The 18137-nt window shown below is 41.7% G+C and overlaps 1 long non-coding RNA gene across 1 annotated transcript in view; it reads right to left on the bottom strand.

The window, feature by feature from the left end:
- Positions 1-490: 490 nt before the first annotated feature.
- LOC142410762 (uncharacterized) overlaps positions 491-18137 on the bottom strand; it is a 33533-nt gene continuing 15886 nt past the window's right edge. Inside the window, exons 8-13 of the long non-coding RNA XR_012776028.1 lie at positions 17465-17611; positions 15132-15328; positions 9731-9804; positions 5361-7896; positions 2845-2951; positions 491-1287 (exon numbers count right to left, since the gene is read on the bottom strand). This is a non-coding gene — a long non-coding RNA (uncharacterized LOC142410762). The remainder of the gene's footprint in view (positions 1288-2844; positions 2952-5360; positions 7897-9730; positions 9805-15131; positions 15329-17464; positions 17612-18137) is intronic.

Here is an 18137-nt window from a genome sequence, read left to right as displayed (position 1 = left end):
CAGCTTCCAAACTGGATCTAGCTTGTGTCCAACTAGGTTGGAGAGCAGTCATCGGTGCAATCCCCATGCCCACGCCTTATTGCACTTTTCTCCCCCCTCGCCTTCAAACTATGAAATCACTGCTCCATAAAAATGCTGCAGTAGAGGCAGGTGAAAGTAGGGCTTGGAAATGGTAAGCCAGGACTCCAAAGATGAGATAAACCAAAGGACAGTTGGGTGTCCTTAGGGAGCGGGAGGCTGCAAGGTTTGTGGCCACAGATTTCTATCCGGGGGAAGAGGCAAAGGCCTTTGAAGAGAAGTTTGGACAAGGAATGTGCACAACACGTCTTTCATGAAAGACAAACTGTGGTCAACCAACCTGCATAGTAACTTAATGCAACTATTAGAAATAATTTTGATGAAAAATACTTTCTAAACTAAGTATTTTGGTCCCTCAGTTTTAAACCAATGTTTCCGTTTCAAAATATACTTCCATTTTATTCCAGAAAATTGAATTGTAAGAGTTAAAAAAAAGTAATGAAATCCTTCAAACCCCAATGAGATATGTCGGCTAGGGCTCAAAGACCTTTAATTCTACCTAAAGAGAGATTTTTTTTCTACTTGTTGGAATACTGAAATTTAAAAAAAAAAAAATTATATGACCAAAAGCATTTTTTCCAATTTTCTGTTTTCATCACTGACACCCCCCACCCCCAAATCCCAGTTATCAGAAAGATTTATCATTGATTTCCTTGGAAGCGCAACCATGAGCTGATATGTTAGTGTTACAGAGCCTTTCCTTCCACAATACTTAATCATCTGCTATTAATATATTCCCAGCAATTGTTCCATAAAGATTCTGGAGCGCTGAGTCTCAGCAGGTGCAAGTCAATGCAGCTGCACTGTTTTACAGTACCATGATAATTTGAATAAGGCTGAAAGCCAGCCAGCTCCTTTATCCGTTAACCTTCTGACGATAGGATGCAAGTCGGTATCAGCAAGAAAGATAAGCAAGTTCCCATACTGCCCACACACACGAGCATCCCAACAACAGGACAAGAAGGCAGAGCAACAACGTCACATCATCAAGGCGTTGCCAACGTATTACGAGCGGAAGGGTCAGGTGAATAAAAGTGGCTGTAGATTTGGCTCTCCTGAACAGTGGTGGTTTTTTTGGGGGTGGGTGGTTCTTGCTTTGCTTTTGTTTTTGCACTTTAGCAGTTTATACACGTCCCAGATACTAGGCCTTCACTTCTAGGAAACATGCTGATGATGTTCTAATTTGTGCAAAAATATTTGCTACACTTCCTGAAAAAGAAAACAAAAATATTATTTGCATTTCAGCAACACCAAGAAAGCCCAGTCGGAATCAGCATCGTGTCATGTTATATTTCATATAGTGCCAGGGGTGAACCCTAATTCAAAGTTACAACATGCAGGATAAACAGAGGATGGGAGGAACCATAAGGTTACAAAAATAAGTTAGTGATACACCCAGCACCAGATTCCAGGGATATGTTTCAAGCATTAGATTCCAGGGATATGCTCCATCTGCCTATATATACGTGGCTACGTCTAATCTAATCACCCTAGGTTCTCTCTAAAGCCTCTGGAGATCCAGTCAATAAAATCGGTGGAGTGTAGGGTGAAATTCACTTTTTCTTAAAGTAGCTATCAAAAGCTTGTTAACTGAGCTGTACCCTAAAGCATCTTTGCTTCCCACCAGAACCACAGGGTGCCTAGCACAGCTGTATATGTCTGGTCAACATATAGACACATATGCTCACTTACTCAGCTGTGTATGTCTGGGGTTAATCTACCCCAGCTCTCTTGGCTTTCCACCCAGGTCCCTGTGTATTAAGCTGTGTTGCCTCTCTGGCATAGGTAGAGGAATCTCATTCTTTCACCCTGCACTTTTCTACTACAGTTCAAAACAAAGATCTTTCCCTCTCCAGTCATCTTGAAAGTGAGAAAAGTGAATGTACATGGAAACCCTTAGTACAAATCTGTAGGACCCTAAAGAACTGCAGTGTGCTTATTCTCGTGTTAAGAGATCAGTATTTTGCTTCGGTTTGATTCTTACGGCTCAGGAGTGCACACACTCGGTGCTGTGAGAAAAAAAAGAAAAGAAAAAGAAAAGCTATCTTCAGTAGCATGAAAAGTTATCTTTGCAGTGATATTTTTTCCCCCTATCTGAATTTAAAATGAGTCAGATCTGGATGGAGGAATACCACTTGCTGCTTTATGTGCATACATACTGCGCTGCCTGTGCTTCTATACAGGTTTTGTGTATGTGTGTGCATTATGAATGTATTAATAATGACTCTTTTTTGTTGTTTATGAGGTTTTAGTAGATAAAAAGGGTAAACGTAGTGTGCTTATACACAGCAGTAAACTGGGATTAAAAAAAAATGCGTAGCTAAGAACCTCCTTAATTAACTCATCTTAAGAAAAGAAATTCTTTCAAACACCATGCAGAATTAAGACACATTCAGGCAGGTTTCTCAGCGACCAAAGTTGCAGACAAAATGCCAAAAGGAACCAACAAATATTTCCAGTGAGTTAGCAACCTAACCTAATCTGTTTAATTGCGTTTGTAAATTCACGAGGCAACCAACCGCTTATCCAAATACCACACTTCTGTGGATCAGATCCTACATTACAATGTGTGTGGCATATTACTTCAAGTACCAGACGTCGTTAAAGGTCGGTCCCTTTCCTTATTAAGGCCCGCTCCTGCAGAGACGGAAGCTTCTCTTCACAAGCACCGCGTCCTCCCAGATCCCAGTGGTAACTTCTGCGTTTAGTAAAATAATCCTTTGTAGTAATTATATTTTCCAAGTGAAAGCAAAAGAAATCAGTAACCTTCCCAAAAGGTGGTTTCTTTTGTTATCCTTTAGCAAGCAGGCTTACTCTGGTTAGACATAGCCAACAGAAGAAATGGGTATCCAGAATTCTTCGGAAATATTGCTCTGAAGGAGGGAGAAAGACAAGGAAAAGAGTATTTATACATGGCTATTCTATTCCATTTATTGCCCACAGGACATACTGACATGCACTCTTGGATGTGTCTTTGCGGCATGGAAACGGGTTCATTTCAAATGCCAGCCAAATAAGAGCAATGCATTCGATGATACATATCCCTAACAGGCTTCCTTACAGATAACGCTCAGAGAGGAACATAATTTCCCAAACCTCATCTTGCCTCCAAACTCTTCTCCTCTTAGGGGACATAACCTTCAAAATAGGAGAGCCGCAAACCAAATGGATCTGAGAGCTGACGTTTCACCGCAAAATACAACCTCGGTTTCGGAAGTAACATCCTACTATACAGAAGAGCCAAGAGCCATTCATCTGTTACGAAAACCATTGGCTTCTTCCACTCAGCAAACCACACCACGGCAGGCAGTCACAGAAATAGCTCTTACTCATACCAGGCTGTATTCTCTTTTTTTGTTGTTGTTTTTGGTGGGATAATATTTCAGTCTGTGACACATCCAGCAGGTGAAGTTTTCCCAAGTAGCTGGCAAATGCTAATGACATTCTCAGTTGTGCTTCACAGCTAATGCATCATTTTTCCTAAGACGGACCTAAATGAAAAAACACTACTTGGGGTGAGATATCCCACACCATCAACATCATCCCAATGAAACGGCATTATTTAATTCTTTTTTTTGTTATACCCCCAACTATTTGATCACTGTCAAACCACCACATGAGAAAGGCAATCCCAATTGGGTATTTACAGTCCAGCATAATGTGTCATAAATATTTTTGGAGCATTTTGGTCACTTTGGAGGGACTTGAGAGAGATTATACTCTTTACTGCTTGAACCCCACAGGAACTGCTTGATATGATACAGACTTTAGAAGGGGGCTGATGTCTTGGTGTGCAGGACTGAATATCTGGTTTTTCCATCTGATTAGTATAAGGAACCCACACTTACCCCATCCATCTACAGAGTCTCTCCCTCCAGTTCAGTTAGTGATAACCACAAAAATGCTAAACAGAACAAACAAGGATTTACCCTAAAGTAATCTGCAGGTGCCACATCAGCCAATCTTCCCTTCAGAGACGCATACAGAAAAGATAACACACAATATTTAGCAATCCATTTTTCTATTCTGTTTCATTACCACCTCAATGGAAAACATAGATATATAAATACACACACACATAAATATATATACGGAAGGCGTGGGGGCAGGAGGAGTGAAGATACAGGAAAATGTAACATTGAAGTCCCTATAGTCAAGCTTATTGCTGCATAATCAAAGGGGAAAGTAAATCCAAGAATTTGCAGAAATTCCGAGCTGAGAGCAAAACTGGAACTTGTTTTCCTTCCCCAAAACATTGTTTGACTACAGGGCATTGTAGTCTTCCACCTTATATATGTCCTCAAAAAAAATGGAACTGTGTAACGGGAACAGGTGCCAATAATAAAGCCTGGAAACTCTATTTGTGCTCATAAGAAATTGTCATCTCACTACATAAGTACAGCCTGGTACTGCCGATAAATATAAACAGCATTCTGATAAAGATAAATTATAAAGCAGTTCTTTGGTCTTCTAAAGAGACTGGCTATTGTGGACAGCTGTGTGGCTGCTGGAGCTACATTTAATGAGATTTATGCACAAAATTGTTTGCACGTTTGAGTGATATATTTCACAATGGCACTGAAAACAATTGGGTGTTGTGGGATAAGTACCTTTTACAGTATATCAAGGTCAAACCTTTTACTTGATGTACTTAACTAACCATGTAAAATATTACATCAGCAAGCCTATGAGGCACTTAGAGATATATTCATATTTGCATAATGTCCTCTGTAAGTTAGTCTGCGGTCCTTAAGGGTGTTTAGAATAACTGCATGCAAGAATATACTTAATCCAATCTCATTTTAGCTTTTGCTCTTTTAAGATTTCAAAATTAATAAATCCTCCTGATACTCCAAATTACCATGAGCTTTTATAAGCATAACTTTGTAACTTTAACCCATTTATGAACATACCCTACAGGCATATGTACTAATGAATAAGAAATAACATTAGAAGTTTAAAGATGGTCTCTTTATGAAGTAATGTAAGAAAATCCTGTTAGCTGGATCAAGTACAAAAGTGTGATTTCTTAAAAATAGAAAATCCTTCACAAAATTACTTGTAATTACAATAACCAAAGGATAAAAAGTAAGAATAGTTTAAGTATTGTGCATTATTTAACTTGGTACATGAAATATGTTTTATGTAAATGTATGAAGCATGCAAATAGAAATCTGATCTAAAGTGTGCTTCCATGGCTACGGGATTTTTATTTATTTATTTATTTTCTATTGTGCTTGATTGCTGTCAAGAATACTGACAGATAAAGGATTTCAAATTACCTTAAACACTTGGTGCTTCTTCAAGTGAATTAAGCTCTTGTTTGCCTGTAAGACATTTGGAAGAGATGAGGAAAATCTTCCCGGTCAAAGGTTCTCCCAGCATCCCACAAGTTCTCCAGAATCCACAAGCTAAACATCTTCTTTGGAGAAGGAAAAAGATGATAAAAACTCATCACAATAAATGGGTCAATAACTGACATTTCTCCACCTGCTTGCCGTGAGATTGAAGCAGCAACCGCTGTCTGCCCACCATCAGGACTAATTACAACCCATTGAATGAGATATCCCGGTGACCAACGCCTGCGAGAAGGGGAAGGGAAGGGGACCGAGTCCTGGACACCGATGCTGGTGGCTCATGGGAAAAAAGGCCATGTGGGAACCACATGGAAGTGGGAAATAAAGGTTCATTTTGCCCACCACCTACTTAATATGGGCAGAAAAAGCCCAGAGCATCTCTTGCTTCCCCCCACCCCTTCCCACTTAAAGTTAAACATTAAATGGCCAAACTATAGGGACCTCCCCTTTCCCAGTTATTACTTATTATGATAATCCATTTTGTTCTGTTCCCAGATCAGCCTTAACCACTATTCTCCTTGCACAAAATAACTAAAAAAGGGATTTTATCTGGTATGACCAGCCAGTGTGTATCATCAGAGCTGCTTTAGATCAATGGAGCTATGATACTAAGCAAAGCTGAACAGCTGGCCCCGAGACCTTAGTGTTCCCAATAGATTAACTCTGTTGATTTCCTAAGACTGGCATTTCAGCATATCGAGAATGTATTGCTTTCAGAAGGAGGACAGGTGCAAGTCCCAGACGTCAAAGGAGTCACCCTTTTATTGTAAGGAAGCTGAAGTGTATTGACAGGTCGCGCAACAAAAGCCATTTCATTCATCACATGTTGACTTTGGCAAGTTTTTGCCCTGCTCAGTGGAGCAAGAATAAAATAAATTTAAAGCAATGACAACCGAGATTTTGCCAGGTGGGTGTGCTATAGAGATGCTCTACCACTCTTCCACTGGATGTCACTCTGACATTGAGCCGAATTCTAGACTTTCCGCAGACCAAAGTGGCTTTGTTCAGGGAATAATGCAAGAGCTGGTGGAGAGAAAAGCTAAGTGACTTCTTATTAAAGCAGCTTCAGATATCCAATAACTCTTTGAGAAGTGGGATCGTGCTTTGTCACAGGGATTGATGGGGCAAGATGGCACATAAACAATAATTCTTCAGCCTTAGCAAAACAAGGCTGGGAGGAGATAGATCTGCTGTAAATAAATCTGTAGATTTAATGCCTAGAGGGAGAAACTACTGAAGCTAAAGGACAGTAATGCACTTGAACATAAGAGAGTCTTGATCTTAGTTAGACTGGAAATTAGAGGAAGGTTTCAGAGCGTAAGATCAGAGAGGGTATGGAGTTGCCTGGCTAAGTGGGTGAGTGGGACAGCTCTCCCCCTCCACCCAAGAAAACAAACCCCAGCTAGGATTAAAATGGACCTTGATCTGTTTACGAAGGGCACTCTAGCACATCGCTGCATGGGTCAGGAGGTGACCTAACTCTATGACCCAGGAGGTCTCTTCTTCAGTTATCAGCAGCACCTTAGCTACTACCCATACCCACCTCTACTACACGCTAAGGCAAAGACTTTGTATGGAGGACAGTCCACAGCTGAGAATGACTGGAGATATTTCTGCCTCCTGGCCTTCTCCTGCCCCCTCTACGCTTGCTCTGTCACATTCACAACACAAGGGGACAGTCAAACAGGACTAAGAGCCATCCTGAACTGGGCAGGTTTTATAGCACCATAGACGAACTCACTGGGAACTCTATTTCTCTCAAGTCATTAATATTTGGTCTAGACATGGGGCTGAAAGCAAAGCGATACATCATACAACGCCAATAGCTGCTAGAGATGTTACCCGTGGCATCCCGGGAAATTCCTTAACAGAGGCGAGTTTGCTTGTTTGCAGAATTAATTTCAGATCACTTCCCTTGCGAAGCCTCAGAGGCTCTTGGTGACGATGGTTTAGGTGCTCTCCGCCCTCCTCCTCTCCCCCATCTGCCTAGCAGGTGGGATGCCATGATACAACGGAGCCCGAGCACCCAGGGTCAGAGGGCTTCAGGCCACCTCCTGCTTTCCTTGCACAAGGCTGCACTGGCGTCTGGCAAAGCTCCCCTGCAGCAGAAACACCTGGATTCCCACACCCCTGGCCGCTGGCCGTGCATCTGCTCTGACAGCACGAGTGGCCAGGGCTCCTACAGCTGCTGTCCTCCACGGCAACTGCACGAGGGATCCCCGACACGCCTCACCTTGGTTCTCCACCTTTCCAGGCACACTATTGGAAAGACAGCCAACTAAATCGCTACCCCAGTAATGAAGAGGAACCCCATGCACAGGGAAATTCACACCATATCATTAAAACAATAATTAAGAGTCTAGTCACCTAGACCATCTCTCTGTTCTTATAGTTGACATTATCGTCACTGAAAGTCTTCTCCTGCCCTTCACAATCAGCCTCCACCAGAACATGGTGATGCCTGAAGAAATGGCAAGAGACAGGTCAAAGTTTGGATAAGCCTACCTAGCTCACGCTAACCAATGGTAATAATTCAGGTAGCTTACATCCCCATGCCAATAATACTTGTGCAAGGGAATAATTTAAAAAGAGCACTGTTAGTCTCCTAACAACCAAGAAAAAAAATAAAAATTAACTACTCTTCCTCCTGCTTGTGATCATGGATTCTCATGGATCATTAAGCAGGCCTTGCAAATGCCAGTCAAGATCAGGCATCTTCAGACTACCATCACTAATGTTAGAAAAAGACCAAACTGGAGCACAGCAGGGCTTCCTGTTCTTATATGGATGGTTATATCTAGAGGTTTACTAAGCAAAAAAACCCTTCCTTTCAAAATATAGCATTAATATGAATCCTGAGTTCAGACTGTGTGCCTGTAGAAGATCTAGTAGGAAAGTATGGAAAACACAGGAACAGCCCAATATAGTGAGCATAACGAAATCCATATTGTAGCAATAGAACGCAAATGCTGAGTGTGATTGAAGAAAGGCCAGCTAAGCATCTCTGGGAAGGCCACGCTACAGGCCCTCATCCGAGCGGACAACCAGAAGACAAAGAAATAAAACTGAGCATTTCCAAAAAATTCAGAGGTCCATGAGTTTTTACAGAGAACTACCAGCATGTCCTTGACAGAGAGAAGAGAGGGCAACTTTTAACAGCTAACAAAGGTTTCTAGTGTCTGCAAAGCCAGCAGTAAAAATACTATTTTGCAATAGAAAGATTATTATTTACATCTAACAGTACGAATTTCTGTCCACAGAATACACCTATTTGTGACTGCACAATAATTTTATGTACACAGTCAACAGTGTCAAATGTACAGAGAAAAGATGTCACTGAACCTTAGCCATATGACAAGTTTGAAGTTACTTTACCAGCGTATTACTGAATTTATCAAGGAAAGAAAAGTCTGATGTTCCTAAATTTCTTAAAGGATGAATAATTTAATTTAATTCCCACGCTGAATAACAGATTTACTTGTAAATGCTCAGACTTTCATTCTGCACTCAGGGTAAGCACCCTGGCTTTGGGGAAGAAACACTGTATTTTCTTTTATACACAACAGTAAGTTTCAGACAACCCTTCAACTGTAAATCTCAATTCCCCTCATTTATTGGGCCATCATTGATGCCTCCATAACAGCAGAAGTCAGAGATTTGAGAGTTTTGAAAGGCTTTAGATACACAAGTCCCATTAGACTCATGGGAACTGTTCCTGTAAATCTTTCAAGGCAGCTCTAAAAAAATTTCAGCCTAAATTCCTTCCCCCTCCCTTTGCATATTTTGCAAAAACTAGACACGGCCTTGGAGAACAGCAGCAAGCAGAGAGGAGACTACATGACCATCAGTGTTAGCAAGGTAAAACAAGAGAATTGGCTTTGCATGGTAGGAAAGTTTAATAAAAGGCACTTAGAGGTGCCCTCACGTTTGTCCTGCACGTGTAGCTGTCACACGTGGTATCGAGTGAGTGATGTTGCAATGCCACGTAGTACGAGCTAAAGTTAGCTGCATATAGTGGTTGGCCAGAAATGAAAATGCTTCTGAAAGATTGCAAGTTACTACTGAACGTAACAAGAAAGACAAGTTTAAAAAGCTGAAGAAAGGAAAGAAATTCATCCCATTTCAATTAACTGGGAAGGCTGAATGGAAATATTTACTCCCAAATAGCACTATCAGCTTCAAGTCTGATTCTCCTTTAGGGGACAGAAAGTTTGATAAAAATGCAACACTCTGGTGCTGATTATGATAAATGCTCATTGAAGACGTATTTTGGCGGCGATAAGGAGCCGCGTGACCTTGCGGAGACCCAGCGCTCCGAGGCAGACACTTGCGGCGGCGGCAGCCGCACCTCCGTACAGGAGCAGTCCTTCTGCAGAGAAAGCAAATAAAGAAATGAGCTCAGCTCTGACACAAAACATCTTTTAACTCAATTACTGTTTACAAACACAGCCGTGCTCCTGTCTGGGCAAGCAGAGCCCAGATACTGTCAAACTGGATCATGAAATGGAAAAGGGAGGAAAAAAAAAAAAAAAACCTTTGCCCCAGCATCCCTCCTTTTCCTAGCCCTGGTCATTCAGAGAAACGCATCCAATCCCACTCGGAGATGCAGTGAGGATTGGCCTCCCAAGAGGAACAGGCAACATAAAAGTCTGGAATGTACTCTGTCCTACACCCATCACGGCACGGCATTTGAATATTGGACTTAGTGTTGTGCTTCCACAGATAGAAAATTAGGCCGACAGAAGTCTGGATTCAGGCCCTTGCTCCATACTGCTAACTTGTAGAGAGCCGGTAGCCAAAAGCATTTGGAACGGTTGTCTCTCTCCAGATGCTGCCATTCATTTCTGTGGGAACAAGACCACTTACATCTAATTACAGTTTCTGCTCAAATTAACAGGACAGAAATGACAGCAAAAAAAAAAAAAAAAAAACTTCTTTGGACTAACTGGGAGACCTTTCATCGGCACGGCTTATAAAGCAGTTGACTTTCAAACACACTGATTTCTAAGTAATTTAAAGTTCACATGTTTTGACTGCTCAGCTTGTCTCATCAGCATATTAAAGCAACAGCAAAAGGGAGAGAAAAGGGACAGTTTTATTAAAAAGATCTCCTGCTTGTGAAAGATTTGTTAAATGACCACGCAGTCAAGTATGGAATTGGGATCATCATTGCATAAAACATTGTTTTCATTATCAAACCAAATGCCAATTGCACATTACATTATATGATGTGGACTAGAAGTTATACAAAGACGCGTTTTCACTGGTATTGCATATGGACTGAAACGTATGTATGTAGTCTTGCACATGCATATGCACCCGTGTCTCACTTAATTGTGGAAATCAGGTCTAATTCCACTGAAGGATAAGAAAATCTGCAGTTTTCAGATGCGAATCAAGCCACCCATGTACACCTCCCTTCCTTGCGTTACATCTACCACTGGGATCATATCAGTAGTCCATTGGATGCAGAATATTTCTGCCCTTCTAAATCCATAGGAATTTTGCTATTGCCATCAACTGGACTATGTTATCCCATAGGCGTTGACTAACTTTGCTTGGACTGGTCCAGTCACGAAAAGGATGGGAATAGAGGAAAGTGTAAGGCTACGAGATCCCTTCCCTCTGTTTCAACAGGCAGTACTAATGCAGTGGCCACGGTCCCCTAAGGGGCCTCCACGTCCTGCTGGTGAATCCACATCCCGTTCAGGTTTCCCCCCTGCCAAACAGACAATCGGCGCTTGAAAATCATTCTGTGCTATTAATCATTATTGATTTATTATTCTGGTCCAACCTTGGACAGTTGCTGTCTCTCTTAGATCTTAATCAAGGCGTGGTAGATAAAATCATTCACATCATTCCAAAAGAGGGGGTTACATCACCATAGTTAATAGCTTAATACAGTCAATGGAAAATTCTGTTCCTTTTTTAACGTAAATTCACCAGCAAACAGGTTCTTTTGCAGTTCTTTACCAGCAGTGCTACTGCATTTGGGTATTACCTGGATGCGTAGGTACAGCCCTGTTCTAAATATGAAAGGGGGACACAGAGCAGCGCACAGCAGCCACCCAGTGCCGGAACACGCACTGTCCCACTTACTAATAACAGCCGGTTAATCATTTCTAAGCTCTGAGTGAATTTACACCCGATACATGCAGATATATACAAGCAAACACTTACCAGCTCAGAATGAGCAAATTACAGACTTGAAAAGGAATGGACAAACAAGCATGCACAGAAGGTACTGCTAGATATGGGCCCTCTGTCAGATGCTACAGGTAGGTAAGGGTCAAATACAAGCAATGAATTACACTTTATAGGATATCCAGAACCCATCTTAAGACCCATACCACTGTCAAAAAAAAAAAAAAAAAAAAAAAAAAGAGTTTGTAGCTGACTTCCAACACACCAGCTCCTAAATTTTGAAAGTCCCCCAGATTTCACAATCGGACACAATTTTAAAGGATCTGATAGCCAGGTCCAGCTCCTGAATTGTCCCAAGGGGAAAAGTAGAAGTCACAGAAACATCAGCCAGCCATTTGGTATGTGCCAGTTGTGAAGGCAGCTGATTATGGAGCAAGAAGTTACAGATTGCAATGCACAAAATCTGACTTTTCCTTCTATTTCAGCAGCAGATACCTTAAGACCAATCAAAGTAAAAATCCTTCTTTAGGAATACGGACTTCACCTCACACTGGACAGACTTTAAGAAACATTTCAAGCCTGAGATGAACAAAAGAACAGAAGGAAATATTATATGATGTGGATCTGGACCAAATTCATAGGAAAAACATGAATTAGTTTTAACTGAAGCTTTTCTCCCCTGTCCTGCCTTTCCTTAGGAGAAAGGAAGGCTCTCCATTTGCTCTCACTTAATTATTCCAAACACACAGACGTGGTGTTTCAGCACATTATGCCTGTTTAAAAGTGATTTTCAAACAAACACTGTAAAATCTATTGGGCATGCATAGAATTCCTTGCTAAGGGTCCAGCCCAGTTTCCATTTAAGTCAGTACTCGGAGTTCAATGGCAGTTGTGTTGGACCTTTAAGGTGAGATTTTCAAAAGCTTCCCAGCGACCCACAGCATGCCTACACAGCTAGTTAAGCTTGGGTCTGAGCCTGATCCTTAGCTCAGTAATCATCTGCACAGTTAACCCTCAATGCACCTATAGTTTGATGGTTGAAGACCTTCAGGAAGCGCGGGGTAAGAGAAGAACCAGCCCTTTTGGGGAGCCGTGAGGGAAGAGGATGCGAACTCCTTCCATCGGTGGTGCAGTAGGAGCTCAGGCTGAAGGAACAGCTTCTCAGGATGCTCCTCAGCTGGAGACGTTAACTCCACTGTTTGACTTTGCGCTGAGAGGGACTGCAAGCGTTCACACGGTTGGTGACAGCAAAGCAGAACCTTCGACATTTATGAGCACCTTTGCACTGGAAGCACTGTTAACTAAGAGTACATGAGTATTGCCACTACAGCTGAAGCCATTTGTATACTTAAAATTAAGGTATGTTCATCTCTTCTGCTGAATCCAATCTCTAGAATCTCCCTAAAAGTCCTACTTTCCACAGAATTGATATCCCAGCCTACCCTCCAGGGAGGTTCCATGGAGTAGGGAACCACAGCAGTACAACTCCATTTTTACGTATTTTTTAAAACAAGTTAACATAGTTTTAGTTTTCTGGAATTAAACTCACACTGGTAGTTATAAGAAGAAACCAAGAGATATGAACCAGGTAAAAGAGAAAAGAAACTTTTATCTTCAAGCTGCTAAAAGGTTCAGTTATTTTGTAAGGGACTAGCTAAATGTTGATTTTTTTTTCCTGGTAGAAAAAACACAGAACACTGAATTTGTATAACAAGGAAACAAATGACTATCAATTTGTGATCAGCTTGCACCATCTTAGTCTTTCCCAGAAGAGACTCCTTTCTAGCCAAATATTAGGGATATTGTCAGTTGGTTCCAAGGATAAATTCCTGGAATAACAGCCACTAAGTTGACAGGTTTAAAGCTTTATCTAGAGGGAACATGATAGGGAATGTGCAACAGAACAGATTTCTCACTTGAGACTCATTCCAAGAGCTGCAAAACCACAACAGTTTCCAAAATGTAGGACAGCCTTCCTCAGGTTATTGCCTTACACACATGTCCACACAGCCAACGATTAAAAATTCACAAGAACATCTTGTCATACAGCTCAGCATTCAACTTGCTTTCCAGTCTCTGAATCTAATCTTACCTTGAGCATTCCTTATCTCAGGAGGAAGCTAGTCTTGCAGTTAAGACAGGACTAGGCTGCAAAGTCACAAGAGTTCAAGTCCCAATCCTGCTTCTGAGTTTTGAAGACCTTGTTTAATCCCTCCAAGATGCAGCTTTCCGTATGTAGAATGGGCATAATACCACCTGCTTTTGGTGGCCTGTTCAGTCTCTCCAGATCCTAAGTTATTTAGGAAATAGTTTATTGCCATATATTAACCTTTTGCTTTGTGGAGCAGGACATCCACTGCCATTGGAGCCCTTAGGCAACGTAGCGATATTAGTGAAAGCTAGTGAAATAATGCCAAAGGATATCATGGCATATGCAGCTTTTAAAGCCAGGTTAGACAAAAAACTCTCTAGAAAGTTTTAAACAAAACTGATCCTGTCTTGAAGACCACGGATCAGCTACATCATTGCTTCTCAATATGGTTCACCACCGAAGAACTGTTTCTTCTCTCACCCTAGTATGAGGTTCCTGGGTCTGAAGGGATTTAATCTCTAATTTAATGTTTATTGCATGAACACCAGGAAGGCATCACTGAAGAAGGAAGTCAGTTTTGTGACTCCTACCCCAACAAAAGCTGAACTGTATTTCAACCTAAAATTGATGGGCCTGATGGAGAGACTTCAGGATGAAATTCTCTGGCTAATATAGGCCAGATGTCAGGACAGATGATCATAGTAGATCCTGCTAGTCTTACAAAAAAATTGGCTAATCCACTGTGGCCAACTGTCAGCCCAGGCTGATGAGCAAGCAGTGATTTCTTACTGTATCGACACGCAGGCCAGGCAAGGAGTAGTCATAGGGAAGCCTCCGCAAAATTCTGAGGAGGAAATATCATCCCAAATATCGCAGGCCATTCGGTGATTTTTGTTGCATATCAGAAAAAGGGATGTGTTCGGAAGAATACAGCCTGCAAATTGTTCACCCCGTTCCACTAAGCCTACTAAATCATCTGGAGGTGTCCCAGTTAAGCAGAACTACAATCCCTATTAAGTGGCACTCATTGCTACTAAGCATCATTGGACTTAGATGATTTCCCTTGTAGATGTCTGGATTAAGTGGTTTTGCCAACTAAGCACCTCCTTTTTCTGATTCAGCGGAGCGTACTGAATCGTATGTATTTTACCGCTTTATATATTTCAAATAGCATGAAAACTGGCTGGTTTTGTGGAAATTAAAATACAGTTTATCTGTTGCACAAATTTTCAATACACGTGAGCTCCCAATGCATGTGGAATACATTTCATCCCATCTATATATACAGTCCTGCATTATGTATATAGTGGTTTTCAGAGAGCAGCGAACAGCCTTCACATGCACTTACCCTGGTCTGATAACATTCTTATGAAACAGAAGTCATATGCTGAGCGTTGGAATAATGTCAGCGCACAAAGGAAGGGAAAATAAACAAACAAAGAAAACCAAAATCCAGGCACCTTGAAGCAAAGCTCTGAGAAACCGTCTGTCTCAATGGAAAATCCTAAGGCTGGTGCATTTGGCCGCTTTCAGAGCGTAGCTCGGCGAGTAATGCCTCTTTCATTGGACACTCAAAGCTCTAGAGTCACATCTGCTTGTGCTGGCGTGAGATTGGCACGCTGCTCCCGCTGATGAAAGCTGAAGCGATGGTGCCAACCTACAGGGAAAAGCATGGCTTTCAGGATTTTTCCTTTCTTTCCTTTTGCTGCAAGTATTCTAATACAGTGCCAAGGCGGCAAAAGGGGCGAGCGCACACAAGTTTTCTTTGGAGGACGAGGGGAATGGAAGGGGGGGAGGCATCTTGTCTGAAAGCTGAACCTGTCATAGAGTTAGTTCTTTCTTCTTTGATGATAACAGAACAGGTCAACAATGATCCGGACCATGGAAGGCAACAGAAGGTTTGCCTTTAACTTCTACAGAGGCAGCTTCAGTCCCTGTGCCTCTGTGCGGCGAGCACACACCCCCCCCAGCCTTGACTGTGAACGGGCCTGATTTTCAGAATATAATCTTTACAAACTGCTTCCCTTTCAGGTGAGGCAGATCGAGCACTCATAGGTTTTTAGACTCACGCGTTTGACCCAGTGAAGCATTTAGGCACTGATGAATTAGGGGTTGCAAAGCCTAACATCCAGGCGCTTGGTCCCAAGAGACCCTACAGCTTTGTGGTGCACGCCTAGGTTCCTTTATCAATGGTCGGCGAGACCTGGAGGCCTCTGAATTTGGCCGATGAGTCTTTTGCAGCTCATGCATAAAACAGTAACTCTGTCACCTTTATTCAGCATGGTCCAAACAACTCACACTTCTATTTTTCTCCATCCTTTCTTGAGATTAGTCAAGGAACAATATCCACATAGGCCAGTCTATAGCCCAAGAGACGCAGGCTAGGTCCAAGCTGGTACCTCCACCACAGGATAGCAGGGATGGGTCAGGGACATACGCTTCATTTCTAGGTAGGCTCGGATGAATAGGAATTGACTCTATGGCCCACAATTTGAGTCCTAAAAGAGGGCTCATCCAGGAATAAATGCTAGACTCAGGGCTCTGCTCTTGTGATGGAGCAGAGACTGCAAATTGTTTGAAACCCAGGTTTCAGATATGGTTCCCTAAACATCAAGTGGAAAGCAGGGCCAGGAAAACAATACACACCCTGCCTCTCGAAACAGCGTCACCAGAAGGAAAATAGCACATGATCCGTGAGGCCAGATCTCAGGGAGGTTTTCAGTGCCTTCACAGGGGAAGATTAGGGAAAAAAAAAAAAAAAAAAAAAAAGAGAGAAAAAAACCCCAAGAATTTGGAGTTGCAGCAGGACTGAGATTTCAGCTAGCCTCATTCTCATGCCTTGTAAAATATCTAAGAATAATTAAATCTGTTCCTTTTCTTTAATTAGCCTGTGTCTCATTAGAGCAGTTCACTGCCATGTCTTTATTTACTTGATTATATCTCCTCCACACCTTTGCCTTCCCTCGTTCACCTAATCTTAACATCTCTCTTTTCCTTCCCTTAAAGCTCTTTATTTTAATGCTTTGATGTTATATTGGCTTCCCCCCCACATGCTTTGTTTAAAAGAAAAACAAAGATAGAAAATCTATACACAAAACAGAAGAGTCAACTACATCTTGACAAATCGAGCTTTTTAAAAGTCAGAAAAAGCAGATTTAAAGATGAAAGCTCATTCTTAACCCAGCTTCCTTCTTCAGAGACCTTAATATGATCTCTTTATGTAACTGTTTGTCAATTAATTCAAAATATGATGCAAGCTGCAATTTCGCAGAGACATGCATTCATTAGGTTTGTGGAGAGTATATAGTTTCCAGACTCTGATTGATTTTTAAATCTCATTGAGATGTACAGAACAAGACATCTTTTAAAGACATCAATTGTCCAAACAACCACTTTTTAAAATTTACAAGAAACAGATGTTTGTCACATAGACGGAAAACAGTTACCCTAGAAGAATGATAACAACATTTAATCTTAGAGCAGTGACAAGTCCTGTTCAAGTTATGACCTACGTATGGAGGAAACAGCAGTTCATCATCACAGAGTTTGCCTTTCTCAACGCATTACCAAAGCTTAGAAGCAGGAGCCATGTCCCAGGCTATGAGAGATCAGATTCCCGAATATGTGAGATTATAACCTGTAAAAGTTGCTCTGGGCACTTGTAGTTATCATTTCCACCCTCTCAAAGATGCCCTTGCATTGCAACTATGGTACAAGGACATGTGGCTTTACAGGTGGACACATACCTAAAACCAGCCCAAATAAAAATAGGAATACAAAAGTTCTTTCCTACCAATTCTGCTTGAGAAATACACATCTTAAACTGAAGAGACAGTAATTGCAGGGACAGAGATTTCACAGGCACCATTTGAAAGGCCTTTCTGATTTCATACCGCAATAGGGATGCTACCCCAAAGTTGTTCAGCTGATCCTTGAAACTCTGAAATACAAAGATAATAAGAAAACATAAGCTGTGGAATATGTTATTAAGGTTTCCTGGCATGTGTATCAGGTACCCAGAGTATTCATTAAACAGGAAAGGGTTTAATTGAGCTCAACAGATTTAATTTTCAAGGATTCCTGAGTGGAATCAGGAGTCCAAACCCCGATGCCTTTCAGATCTTTCCACTCCTGACTTACTGAAAGTGCTTCAAAGTCCCTGCCCTGCTTTGCCTCCAGCTGCAGCACTGTTACTGAACAACGACACTGCAGCAATATGCTGCAGATGCAGCCTGAGATCCCATCGAAAATGGAGTCACTGCCTGGAAAAAATGACAGACATCCGAATCCTGGTATAAACCAAAGTATTCCCTGAAGTTTTCACATGTAAATGGCCTGAAGCATCAAACATGGTACCATGGTGTCATATTTAACAGGACCGGGTAGGAAGGTGGCCAAAATCTATCTGAGATACATTGCACTACACATTGATTAGCTTTCCAAGTGAGCCCTCCTCTGCAAGCCTC

Source organism: Mycteria americana, chromosome 5, assembly GCF_035582795.1.
Source record: "Mycteria americana isolate JAX WOST 10 ecotype Jacksonville Zoo and Gardens chromosome 5, USCA_MyAme_1.0, whole genome shotgun sequence".
Lineage (NCBI taxonomy): Eukaryota > Metazoa > Chordata > Aves > Ciconiiformes > Ciconiidae > Mycteria > Mycteria americana.
Note: the sequence above shows the minus strand (reverse complement) of the source record. Positions and strands in the feature narration are given on the sequence as shown.